This window comes from Chiroxiphia lanceolata, chromosome 10 (genome assembly GCF_009829145.1).
Source record: "Chiroxiphia lanceolata isolate bChiLan1 chromosome 10, bChiLan1.pri, whole genome shotgun sequence".
NCBI lineage: Eukaryota > Metazoa > Chordata > Aves > Passeriformes > Pipridae > Chiroxiphia > Chiroxiphia lanceolata.
Window position 1 is genome coordinate 23602683 of NC_045646.1, and position 13540 is coordinate 23616222.

General features: G+C 59.3%; 1 long non-coding RNA gene across 1 annotated transcript; it reads right to left on the minus strand.

Moving 5' to 3' along the window:
* Positions 1–253: 253 nt before the first annotated feature.
* LOC116791685 lies at positions 254–2718 on the minus strand. The gene is made up of 2 exons (XR_004358820.1): positions 2581–2718; positions 254–970 (listed from the first exon to the last, which is right to left on the minus strand). It is a non-coding gene; the product is annotated as an uncharacterized LOC116791685 (long non-coding RNA).
* Positions 2719–13540: the final 10822 nt, after the last annotated feature.

Consider the following 13540-nt stretch of genomic DNA (forward strand, 5'->3'; position numbering starts at 1 on the left):
CAAGTACTGAAAAGAAACCTGAGGCTGCAGACTTCTACTACTCAGGGTGAAACAGAATCAAAATTAAGGGAGCAGGAGGAAGGGACAGGCGCTGCCTGGCACTCAGCAAACGGCTGGAATTTCAGCAATGGGATTTTTATAAGCTTCTACAGCAAAAAACACCACTGCTCTATTGCGAGCATTGGTTTTGGACCAACTGCCCTGCCACCTCCAGTTCTCTGCAATAATTCAGGACAAAAAAAAAAAAATCTCATTTCTGCATAAAAAAAGTATATTTTGGACACCTTTATCATAACATGACAAAACACATGTCAACCTTCAGTATTTGAACTCTGCTGTAAGTACTGTCTCGTGTTGCAGCCCATGCCAAGGGCTCAATGCTGCCCAAGGGACCGACTGCGTTTGCAACACGAGCTAAGAACTTAAAACCAGTATCTCTGTTCCTCCTCTTGGGTGCCTCCTAAAAGTAAAATTTCATGCTCAAAACTAGCGTGAAAATACACTGATTTACATAATTTGAGTTAAACAGAGGCACAAGACTGAACAGAGCCAGGAATGAACGCTCCACGTCCCAACACACGGATGAATGTTCAGGCTATAGGTTTAAAGAAAGAAAAAAAATTTAGTAAAAACAATTAAAAAAAAAAAACACAGCAGAGAGAATATGCATGACTTAATCTGAACTTAAATCAAGCTGGCCCAATTCAAATGCTGATCCATCCCTGCAGATACTGTTTTGACTTGTGCATGCAGAATGTCAAAGACAACAAGCAACTGAAGTTTTGAGGAGCCCCGTGTGATTGGAATGCTCATTTGTTCACTATTAAAATAGCAAATTCGAGGACAGATGAGAGAGTCAGGTGAGATGAGGATCCTGAAACTCCTCTTCTCCAGAGGACAGCATGTCTTAGCACCCTCCACCTGTCTGCTGCTGGAACACGTCAATCGTGTCTTCATCTTCCATCTCTAACTGTGGGAGTAACACAGGAATTATTTTAACATTTTAAAAATATGGAAATCATAAGTAACACAGAAAACTTGAAAGACACACGATGACAAAAGTACTTGGTTTCTGCTCCTAACCAGCAATAGAGCACTTCAGGGACAACTTTAATTAATTAACACATGAAGCACTTTCCCTCAGTCACCTTGAAGGAAATACTTGGAACATGCTAAACCCAGAGCAACTATTTCAGGATCATTTTGATTTCAAGCCCCTTTAATCATCAGGCAGACATCAGAATATCTGTGTAGCAATTTGCAGTAAGAGTGTTTTTCATACCTACGCAGGTGTTTCTGCTTCCTTAATTGGCTGTCCATCAAACCGGAATATAATCTGCCTCATTGACAAACCCTGCGAGTTCAAAGTAATTAACAGGAGAAACTACACTTGTGTTTCCAAATCCAAACTAAGTATTCATGGATTTACTGTCAGAACAAATTGTTAACAAAATTAACACTCAAAAGACAAGGAGGAATGGATTCAAACTGACAGAGAGTAGGCTTAGGTTGGATATTAGGAAGTTCTTCCCTGTGAGGGTGGGGAGGCACAGGTACAGGCTCCCCAGAGAAGCTGTGGCTGCCCCATCCCTGGAAGTGTTCAAGGCCAGGTTGGACAGGGCTTGGAGCAACCTGGGACAGTGGAAGGTGTCCCTGCTAATGGCAGGGGTTTGGAACGAGATGGGCCTTAAGGTCCCTTCCCACCCAAACCATCCTGTGGTTCTATGATTTAAATTTAATCATCAGGACAAATACAAGGGCATATCTGTCTCCTTGTCTACACTGAGGAAGGCTGAATGTTGGTAAGTTTATATTGCCCTTAAAACCTGAGTTAACACTCAACTGAAACCTGTTTTGACAGTGTTTAATCACACGAGGAAGTCTTTATTCCCTGTCAATCCCTGAGGGATTGAGCACTGCTCCGCCCTCTCAAATCCTTGGAAATCCCTGTGTGATTCACCCTTCTGTCACACACAGAGCCAAAGGAATACTAAAATTCCATGCACCTCTCCAAAACCCCAAGTATTCACCTCTCCTTCCCAAACAGAGAGGTGTCTGGATGCAGCAGGCACAGAACAGAGCAGCATGTAAAGTTTGAATAAGTGAAGAAAGCATCCTGCTAGTAACAGATGAGGGGAAACACTGTCAAACTCCTCTTCCAAAGCCATTTACATCCCCACCCTCTGCTCTGTGTAAAGCAGAGGCATTGAGGGCTCTAGGCTCAGGAACTGGGATGGTGGGGCTACATCCCTCTCCAGTTTAGGAAGGCACCAAGGAACAGCCTCTGACACGGAGCAGCCAACAAACGCCTGCAAACACAGCAGTCCCAACTGCATTGGGCAGTGGGAGAGACATGGGGAGAAGGAAAAAGCCCACGAGGAAGCTGTGGGATGGAAGAATTTGTTTTGTGCCATTTTCCAAATAGAAAATGCACTCAAAGCTGATGAACTTTTCAGAGATAACAGGACTGAGGATTAGCGAATTGTCTCAAGGCCAGGATCAGAACTGGAGGAATTCTGGTAGCGCTGCCACAGGACATCAGGGAAAACACATGAGGAGCTAGAGGAAACATCCACTCACTGAGAACTCCACACCGAGAAGCTGCCAGCATCCCAACTCCTCGCTCTCCCGCACGCCTGCGTAGGCTCACCCCGTCGCACCGGCACGCTCCCGGCTCCGGGCAGAGAAGCAGCGAGGGGACCCTTGCCCGGGGGGCGCGGGGTCAGTGCCTACCTGAGCCCGCAGTACGCCTGCATGAGCTTGCCCAGCGGGGCGAGCCGCTTCATTTTGAACTGCACCACGGAGCCGTGCTGCCCCGCAACTTTCAGGCTGATCTACGCGTTCTCTCTTTTCACGCCTTCCCAGATGGAACACGGCAGGGTTCAGAGCTCGGCCGGGGGAGTCGCGGGGTCCCTATGGAGGCGGGCCCGCCTGCGCCTCCCCACGGCCCGCCCCGCAGTCTTGTCCCGCTAGCCCAGCAGCCGTGCCCGGGACGCGGCGAAGCGACCGCTGCGACCGCTGCGACCGCTGCGACCGCTGCGACCGCTGCGACCGCTGCGACCGCTGCGACCGCTGCGACCGCTGCGACCGCTGCGACCGCTGCGACCGCTGCGACCGCTGCGACCGCTGCGACCGCTGCGACCGCTGCGACCGCTCCTCTGCCCGCCGCCGCCCGCGCCTCACCCGAGGCTTCTCCTCCGACATGGTGGGGGGGGCCACGCTTCTTCCAGCCGCCCGCGGCAGCGCGCGCCTCGGCCACGCCCCCGCCCCGCCCGCCCGCCCGGCTCCGCCTCCGGGTCGCGTGAGCGGGAGCCTGGCGGCCGCTCCCCAAAGTGCGTCACGAGGCGGGGGGCGGGGCAAAGGGGGCGGGGCAAAGGGGACGTGACCGAGACTATACCAGAGCTTCCAGGCGAGGCCGCAGGGGGGCGCTGTGCGGGCCCGGCACGGGATACCCGGGCGGGGCCTTGGGAACGCTGTCCGGGGCAGCCGCGAGACACCGCCCGGAATGACCGTTACCGGCCCCACGGCACCGCCTGCGAGTGGAGAACACAGGAGCACGAGCTTTCCAGCCCCAAAGCGCAGCCCGCCCGCGGCCTCGACGCCGCCACAGCCCAGACCGGCCCTGCCCAGGGGCACGGGCGAGGAGGGAGCAGGGTGGGATGTTCGCGCTGCTGGGGGAGCCCCTGCACAGAGGGACAGGAACAGCTGCGGGCTTCTCCAGAGGAGACCCCCTAAATAGGAGGCCCAGCCAGGCTGGGGCTGCTTCTCCCACGGACAGCACAGGCAGGTGCCTCTTGACCGGGGCTGTGCCAGCCCCAGGGATCCAGTACCTCCCCAGGGATTGCAGCCCTCCAGAGCACAGGGGTGTGCGGGGCCAGGAGAGGAGAAGAGGATCTACCCCAAGCGTCCATCTCGGCCTCTTTCCCTGCCCTGGCCCTCAGAAGAGCACACACCGGCCCCTTTGGGATTTCCTCAAAGAGTCTCAGGGGACTTTCCCTCAACCTTTCTTCTTCTCTTCTGGACTGCATCCTCATGGGGATGAGCAAAGCAGCACCGAAGCAACTAGGAACAGCCCCTCTCCCCTAGTTCCAATATCTATATTCCTCCCCCTCTACTGGTTCTTCAGCCATATCCCACCCTCTCCCACAGCTCCCACTCCCCCAGTGCTGCAGCAATGAGCAGATGAGCAGAAGAAACCAGCTGAGGCTCAGGTAGGAATAATGAGGGGGTTTAATTCACGGGGCCCACAGAGGCTCCGGTTCAAAGGGGATGACGGGGAGGCGGCGCACGTAGTCCCCCGAGGCCAGCTCTTCCTCCCGCACCCTGTGCCGCCGCTCTTCCAATTCCCTCCGCACACGGCGCGGGGGCACGGGGGGACTCTGCTCCCTGTCCCCGTCGGAGAATCGCCGACGACGGCCACCTCCAGGACCCCGCGGCTGCTGCTGCTGCTGCTCCTCCTGCCGCCGCTGCTGCTCCTGCCGCCAGCGCAGCACGAAGGGATGGAGGGGGCGACGGCGGCGACGTGGGGCCACCCCAGCACGGTTGTCCTGCCCCTGCAGCAGGCGGATGGCCCCGATGGGCTCCCGGCACAGCGGGCAGGTGGCAGCGGCCCGGCCCTGGAGGCAGGCATGGCAGAAGATGTGCCCGCAGGGCTCCACGGCAGCAGGGCTTGCCAGGGCACCCAGGCAGATCAGGCAGCTCCTGTCGGCTCCTGGCGCTGCTGCCTCATGCCTGGCCTCCTCCATTGCTGCTCCTGCCCTTGAGTCTTCGCAGCTGCTGCTGGCACTGGGTGGGTGCTGCTGGAAGGACTCAAAGGCTTGGCTTGCGCTGGCGGCACTCGGAGCCCCCTCGTCCACTGTGGGACTCGGAGGCTCCTTGGCCCCTGGTGGCACTCCGAGGCTCCTCAGTCCCTGTCAAGACTCAGAGGCTCCTCAGTCACTGTCGAATCTCACTGGCTCCTTGGCCACTGACGGCTCACAGTCTGGCGTGCTCTGGCAGTACTCGACGGCTCGGGTGCTGCCCGCAGACCTCGTCTGTGTGCTGCTGGCAGTGCCCAGCACTGCCTTTTCCAGTGACCTGCTGCAGGTGATGTCATAGGGGGATTGTGACTCTGGTGACATCCCAGAGCTGCCAGGAGCACACTCAGGGCGCAGCCACGACCTCCCCCATCCACACAGACAGAGCCTGTGACAGAAAGCCCACCCGGCAGCGGGCTGCACACCTCAGTGTTTACCCAGCTCCCTTCCAGGGCAGTCCCTGCTGCTGGTGGGCTTGTGCCAGCATCGCACTCAGCAGGACCCACTCTGCAGAGCTGCTTTCCAGGATGTGTGTCCTGCTGCCTGGGGCTCTTGCTCCCCAGGGGAAGGATTCTGCTTGTGCCTTGGTTGAACTTCCAGAGGCTCCGTCAGCCCCTTTCTCCAGCCTGTTGAGGTCCCTGTGGGCACAGTGTCATCCTCTGGTGTCTGCAGCTCCTGCCCACATGGGATCCTCAGCAAACTTGCTGAGGGTGCCCTGCGCCCCATCATTCAGGCCACTGGCGAGAAGGCAGAGGTGCAGGCCCAGCACTGGCCCCTGGCCTACAGCCCTCATGCTCAGCCGCCATCTTGTCTTCACGCCGCTCATCCACACCCTCTGCTTACAGACCCGCAGCACCAACAATTAAAATGAGTTCTTCACACAGCAGATACTATTTGCAAAGTTTGGCCTTCCCTAAGCCTCCTCTTTCTCCAAACTCATGACAAATGTCTGGGTGATCATTTCTTGGCCCCAGTGAGCATTTTCCTCTTCCAATACAGCAGCTCTGGAACACAAAGTAGCATATGTTGTATTGTTTCTTCTTCTTCCCCTTTTCCTGAAGATACCATTGGAGCACTACACACTGACACCACCTCTCCTAATCGTTCTGTGCCCTCTACAGAGTCACTGAGGTTGCTCAGTGGAGAATTTCCAATGCCAGGCACCTCCAGGTCCCCACTGCTGCTGCTGCTGCCATCCCAGCAATCCCGGGACACCTTGGGGCAGTACTGGGACATCCCTGCGACCCCCAACCTGGGCACCACTAGGATCCCCTGAGGTAGGGCCAGTGCGCCCCTGGGACAACTGCCCAGGGAGGCCTCAGGATATCCCTGCAACCGCCCCTTCCTGACCGCAGGGCACCACCTGGGAATGTAGCAGATGGGAGCACAACCCTTCCAGCCCCAAAGCACAGCCCGCCTGCGGTCTCCAGATCATCCCAGCCAACAGGCACGTGCGAGGAGGCGGCAGGGAAGGTAGTTGCTGCTGCAGGAGGGGCAGCTGCTGGAGGAGGCCCCTTCCATCATCTACATTCCTCCCCCTCTACTGGTTCTTTAGCCATATCCCACCCTCTCCCACAGCTCCCACTCCCCCAGTCCTGCAGCAATGAGCAAAGGCGCAGAAGAAACCAGCTGAGGCTCAGGTAGGAACAGTGAGGGGTTTTAATTCACGGGGCCCACAGAGGCTCCGGTTCAAAGGGGATGACAGGGAGGCGGCGCACGTAGTCTCCCGAGGCCAGCTCTTCCTCCCGCACCCTGTGCCGCCGCTCTTCCAATTCCCTCCGCACACGGCGCGGGGGCACGGGGGGACTCTGCTCCCTGTCCCCGTCGGAGAATCGCCGGCGACGGCCACCTCCAGGACCCCGCGGCTGCTGCTGCTGCTGCTCCTCCTGCCGCCGCTGCTGCTCCTGCCGCCAGCGCAGCACGAAGGGATGGAGGGGGCGACGGCGGCGACGTGGGGCCACCCCAGCACGGTTGTCCTGCCCCTGCAGCAGGCGGATGGCCCCGATGGGCTCCCGGCACAGCGGGCAGGTGGCAGCGGCCCGGCCCTGGAGGCAGGCATGGCAGAAGATGTGCCCGCAGGGCTCCACGGCAGCAGGGCTTGCCAGGGCACCCAGGCAGATCAGGCAGCTCCTGTCAGCTCCTGGCGCTGCTGCCTCATGCCTGGCCTCCTCCATTGCTGCTCCCACCCTTGAGTCTTCGCAGCTGCTGCTGGCACTTGGTGGGTGCTGCTGGAAGGACTCAAAGGCTTGGCTTGTGCTGGCGGCACTCGGAACCCCCTCGTCCACTGCGGGACTCGGAGGCTCCTTGGCCGCTGGTGGCACTCTGAGGCTCCTCAGTCACTTGCAGGACTCCGAGGCTCCTCAGTCGCTGTGTACTCACTGTGGCTCCTTGGCCACTGACGGCTCACAGTCTGGCGTGCTCTGGCAGTACTCGACGGCTCGGGTGCTGCCCGCAGACCTTGTCTGTGTGCTGCTGGCAGTGCCCAGCACTGCCTTTTATGGTTACCCGCTGCAGGTGATGTCATAGAGGGATTGTGACTCCGGTGACATCCCAGAGCTGCCAGGGGCACACTCAGGGCGCAGCCACGACCTGCCCCGTCCACACAGACAGAGCCTGTGACACAAAGCCCACCCAGCAGTGGGCTGCACACCTCGGCCTTTGCCCGGCTCCCTTCCAGGGCAGTCCCTGCTGCTGGTGGGCTTGTGCCAGCATCGCACTCAGCAGGACCCACTCTGCAGAGCTGCTTCCCAGGATGTGTGTCCTGCTGCCTGGGGCTCTTGCTCCCCAGGGGAAGGATTCTGCTTGTGCCTTAGTTGAACTTCCAGAGGCTCCGTCAGCCCCTTTCTCCAGCCTGTTGAGGTCCCTGTGGGCACAGTGTCATCCTCTGGTGTCTGCAGCTCCTGCCCACATGGGATCCTCAGCAAACTTGCTGAGGGTGCCCTGGGCCCCATCATTCGGGCCACTGGCGAGAAGGCAGAGGAGCAGGCCCAGCACTGGCCCCTGGCTACAGCCCTCATGCTCAGATCCGCCATCTTGGCTTCACGCCGCTCATCCACACCCTCTGCTTACAGACCCGCAGCACCAACAATGAAAATGAGTTCTTCACACAGCAGATACTATTTGCAAAGTTTGGCCTTCCCTCCCTAAGCCTCCTCTTTCTCCAAACTCATGACAAATGTCTGGGTGATCATTTCTTGGCCCCAGTGAGCATTTTCCTCTTCCAATACAGCAGCTCTGGAACACAAGGTAGCATATGTTGTATTGTTTCTTCTTCTTCCCCTTTTCCTGAAGATACCATTGGAGCACTACACACTGACACCACCTCTCCTAATCGTTCTGTGCCCTCTACAGAGTCACTGAGGTTGCTCAGTGGAGAATTTCCAATGCCAGGCACCTCCAGGTCCCCACTGCTGCTGCTGCTGCCATCCCAGCAATCCCGGGACACCTTGGGGCAGTACTGGGACATCCCTGCGACCCCCACCCTGGGCACCACTGGGATCCCCTGAGGTAGGGTCAGTGCGCCCCTGGGACGACTGGCCAGGGAGGCCCCTCAACCGCCCCTTCCTGACCGCAGGGCACCACCTGGGAATGTAGCAGATGGGAGCACAACCCTTCCAGCCCCAAAGCACAGCCCACCTGCAGTCTCCAGATCATCCCAGCCAACGGGCACATGCGAGGAGGCAGAAGGGAAGGTAGTTGCTGCTGCTGGAGGAGCAGCTGCTGGAGGGGCAGGAACAGCTCTGGGCTTCTTCAGAGGAGACCCCCTAAATACGAGGCCCAGCCCAGCTGGGGCTGCTTCTCCCACGGGCAGCGCAGGCAGGTGCCCTTTGGCTGGCGGCTGTGCCAGGGCTGTGCCAGCCCGGAGAGCTTCCCCAGGGATCCCAGCCCTCCACAGCACAGGGGTGTGCAGGGCCAGGAGAGGAGAGGAGGATCTGCCCCAAGCCTCCATCTCAGCCTATTTTCTCACCATGGCCCTCAGAAGAGCTCAACTTGCCCCTTTGGGATCTGCTCTAGTAATCTCGGAGGATTTTCCATTTAACTCTCCCTTTGCCTTTCCCTTCCGTCTTCCCCTTCTGGACTGTATCCCCATGGGGATGAGCAAAGCAACCCAGAACTACCAGGAATAACCCTCTCCTCCAGTTCCATCATCTACATTCCTCCCCCTCTACTGGTTCTTCAGCCATATCCCACCCTCTCCCACAGCCGTATCCTTCTCTCTCCCACAGCTCCCACTCCCCCAGTGCTGCAGCAATGAGCAAAGGCACAGAAGAAACCAGCTGAGGCTCATGTAGGAATAATGAGGGGTTTTAATTCACGGGGCCCACAGAGGCTCCGGTTCAAAGGGGATGACGGGGAGGCGGCGCACGTAGTCCCCCGAGGCCAGCTCTTCCTCCCGCACCCTGTGCCGCCGCTCTTCCAATTCCCTCCGCACACGGCGCGGGGGCACGGGGGGACTCTGCTCCCTGTCCCCGTCGGAGAATCGCCGGCGACGGCCACCTCCAGGACCCCGCGGCTGCTGCTGCTGCTCCTCCCTGCCGCCGCTGCTGCTCCTGCCGCCAGCGCAGCACGAAGGGATGGAGGGGGGCGACGGCGGCGACGTGGGGCCACCCCAGCACGGTTGTCCCTGCCCCTGCAGCAGGCGGATGGCCCCGATGGGCTCCCGGCACAGCGGGCAGGTGGCAGCGGCCCGGCCCTGGAGGCAGGCATGGCAGAAAGATGTGCCGCAGGGCTCCACGGCAGCAGGGCTTGCCAGGGCACCCAGGCAGATCAGGCAGCTCCTCTCGGCTCCTGGCGCTGCTGCCTCATGCCTGGCCTCCTCCATTGCTGCTCCTGCCCTTGAGTCTTCGCAGCTGCTGCTGGCACTTGGTGGGTGCTGCTGGAAGGACTCAAAGGCTTGGCTTGTGCTGGCGGCACTCGGAACCCCCTCGTCCACTGCGGGACTCGGAGGCTCCTTGGCCGCTGGTGGCACTCTGAGGCTCCTCAGTCACTTGCAGGACTCCGAGGCTCCTCAGTCGCTGTGTACTCACTGTGGCTCCTTGGCCACTGACGGCTCACAGTCTGGCGTGCTCTGGCAGTACTCGACGGCTCGGGTGCTGCCCGCAGACCTTGTCTGTGTGCTGCTGGCAGTGCCCAGCACTGCCTTTTATGGTTACCCGCTGCAGGTGATGTCATAGAGGATTGTGACTTCCGGTGACATCCCAGAGCTGCCAGGGCACACTCAGGGCGCAGCCACGACCTGCCCCGTCCACACAGACAGAGCCTGTGACACAAAAGCCCACCCAGCAGTGGGCTGCACACCTCGGCCTTTGCCCGGCTCCCTTCCAGGGCAGTCCCTGCTGCTGGTGGGCTTGTGCCAGCATCGCACTCAGCAGGACCCACTCTGCAGAGCTGCTTCCCAGGATGTGTGTCCTGCTGCCTGGGGCTCTTGCTCCCCAGGGAAGGATTCTGCTTGTGCTTAGTTGAACTTCCAGAGGCTCCGTCAGCCCCTTTCTCCAGCCTGTTGAGGTCCCTGTGGGCACAGTGTCATCCTCTGGTGTCTGCAGCTCCTGCCCACATGGGATCCTCAGCAAACTTGCTGAGGGTGCCCTGGGCCCCATCTTCGGGCCACTGGCGAGAAGGCAGAGGAGCAGGCCCAGCACTGGCCCCTGGCCTACAGCCCTCATGCTCAGCCGCCATCTTGGCTTCACGCCGCTCATCCACACCCTCTGCTTACAGACCCGCAGCACCAACAATGAAAATGAGTTCTTCACACAGCAGATACTATTTGCAAAGTTTGGCCTTCCCTCCCTAAGCCTCCTCTTTCTCCAAACTCATGACAAATGTCTGGGTGATCATTTCTTGGCCCCAGTGAGCATTTTCCTCTTCCAATACAGCAGCTCTGGAACACAAGGTAGCATATGTTGTATTGTTTCTTCTTCTTCTTCCCTTTTCCTGAAGATACCATTGGAGCACACACTGACACCACCTCTCCTAATCGTTCTGTGCCCTCTACAGAGTCACTGAGGTTGCTCAGTGGAGAATTTCCAATGCCAGGCACCTCCAGGTCCCCACTGCTGCTGCTGCTGCCATCCCAGCAATCCCGGGACACCTTGGGGCAGTACTGGGACTCCCTGCGACCCCCCCTGGGCACCACTGGGATCCCCTGAGGTAGGGCAGTGCGCCCCTGGGACGACTGGCCAGGGAGGCCCCTCAACCCCCACCGCCCTTCCTGAAGTGCCCTGAAGCACAGAAAATCCTGGAATGAGACCAGGGCACCACCTGATGTAGCATGGAGCACAACCCTTCCAGCCCCAAAGCACGCCCACCTGCGTCCCTCCAGATCATCCCAGCCAACGGGCACATGCGAGGGAGGCAGAAGGGAAGGTAGTTTGCTGCTGCTGGAGGAGCAGCTGCTGGAGGGGCAGGAACAGCTCTGGGCTTCTTCAGAGGAGACCCCCTAAATACCGAGGCCCAGCCCAGCTGGGGCTGCTTCTCCCACGGGAGCGCAGGCAGGTGCCCTTTGGCTGGCGGCTGTGCCAGGGCTGTGCCAGCCCGGAGAGCTTCCCCAGGGATCCACAGCCCCTCACAGCACAGGGTTGTGCAGGGCCAGGAGATGGAGAGGAGGATCTGCCCCAACGCCTCCATCTCAGCCTATTTTTCTCACCATGGCCCTCAGAAGAGCTCAACTTGCCCCTTTGGGATCTGCTCTAGTAATCTCGGAGGATTTTCCATTTAACTCGCCCTTTGCCTTTCCCTTCCGTCTTCCCCTTCTGGACTGTATCCCCTGGGGATGAGCAAAGCAACCCAGAACTACCAGGAATAACCCTCTCCTCCAGTTCCATCATCTACATTCCTCCCCCTCTACTGGTTCTTCAAGCCATATCCCACCCTCTCCCACAGCCGTATCCTTCTCTCTCTCCCACAGCTCCCACTCCCCCAGTGCTGCAGCAATGAGCAAAGGCACAGAAGAAACCAGCTGAGGCTCATGTAGGAATAATGAGGGGTTTTTAATTCACGGGGCCCACAGAGGCTCCGGTTTCAAAGGGGATGACGGGGAGGCGGCGACACGCTAGTCCCCCCGAGGCCAGCTCTTCCTCCCGCACCCTGTGCCGCCGCTCTTCCAATTCCCTCCGCACACCGGAGCGGGGGCACGGGGGGACTCTGCTCCCTGTCCCCGTCGGAGAATCGCGGCGACGGCCACCTCCAGGACCCCGCGGCTCTGCTGCTGTGCTGCTCCTCCTGCCGCCGCTGCTGCTCCTGGCCGCCAGCGCAGCACGAAGGGATGGAGGGGGCGACGGCGGCGACGTGGGGCCACCCCAGCACGGTTGTCCTTGCCCCTGCAGCAGGCGGATGGCCCCGATGGGCTCCCGGCACAGCGGGCAGGTGGCAGCGGCCCGGCCCTGGAGGCAGGCATGGCAGAATAGATGTGCCCCGCAGGGCTCCACGGCAGCAGGGCTTGCCAGGGCACCCAGGCAGATCAGGCAGCTCCTGTCAGCTCCTGGCGCTTGCTGCCTCATGCCTGGCCTCCTCCATTGCTGCTTCCCGCCCTTTGAGTCTTCGCAGCTGCTGCTGGCACTTGGTGGGTGCTGCTGGAAGGACTCAAAGGCTTGCTTGTGCTGGCGGCACTCGGAACCCCTCGCCACTGCGGGACTCGGAGGCTCCTTGGCCGCTGGTGGCACTCTGAGGCTCCTCAGTCACTTGCAGGACTCCGAGGCTCCTCAGTCGCTGTGTACTCACTGTGGCTCCTTGGCCACTGACGGCTCACAGTCTGGCGTACTCTGGCAGTACTCGATGGCTCGGGTGCTGCCCGCAGACCTCGTCTGTGTGCTGCTGGCAGTGCCCAGCACTGCTTTTCCAGTTACCTGCTGTCAAGTGATGTCATAGGGGGATTGTGACTCTGGTGACATCCCAGAGCTGCCAGGGGCACACTCAGGGCACAGCCATGACCTCCCCCATCCACACAAACAGAGCCTGTACAGAAAGCCCACCCGGCAGTGGGCTGCACACCTCGGCCTTTGCCCAGCTCCCTTCCAGGGCAGTCCCTGCTGCTGGTGGGCTTGTGCCAGCATCGCACTCAGCGTACCCACTCTGCAGAGTTGCTTCCCAGGATGTGTGTCCTGCTACCTGGGTCTCTTGCTCCCCAGGGGAAGGATTCTGCTTGTGCCTTGGTTGACTTCCGAGGCTCCGTCAGCCCCTTCTCTCCAGCCTGTGAGGTCCTGTGGGCACAGTGTCATCCTCTGGTGTTCTGCAGCTCCTGCCCACATGGGATCCTCAGCAAACTTGCTGAGGGTGCCCTGGGCCCCATCATTCGGGCCGCTGGCGAGAAGGCAGAGGAGCAGGCCCAGCACTGGCCCCTGGCCTACAGCCCTCATGCTCAGCCGCCATCTTGTCTTCACGCTGCTCATCCACACCCTCTGCTTACAGACCCGCAGCACCAACAATTAAAATGAGTTCTTCCCACAGCAGATACTATTTGCAAAGTTTGGCCTTCCCTAAGCCTCCTCTTTCTCCAAACTCATGACAAATGTCTGGGTGATCATTTCTTGGCCCCAGTGAGCATTTTCCTCTTCCAGTACAGCAGCTCTGGAACACAAGGTAGCATATGTTGTATTGTTTCCTCTTCTTCCCCTTTTCCTGAAGATACCATTGGAGCACTACACACTGACACCACCTCTCCTAATCGTTCGGTGCCCTCTGCAGAGTCACTGAGGTTGCTCAAGTGGAGAATTTCCAATGCCAGGCACCTCCAGGTCCCCACTGCTGCT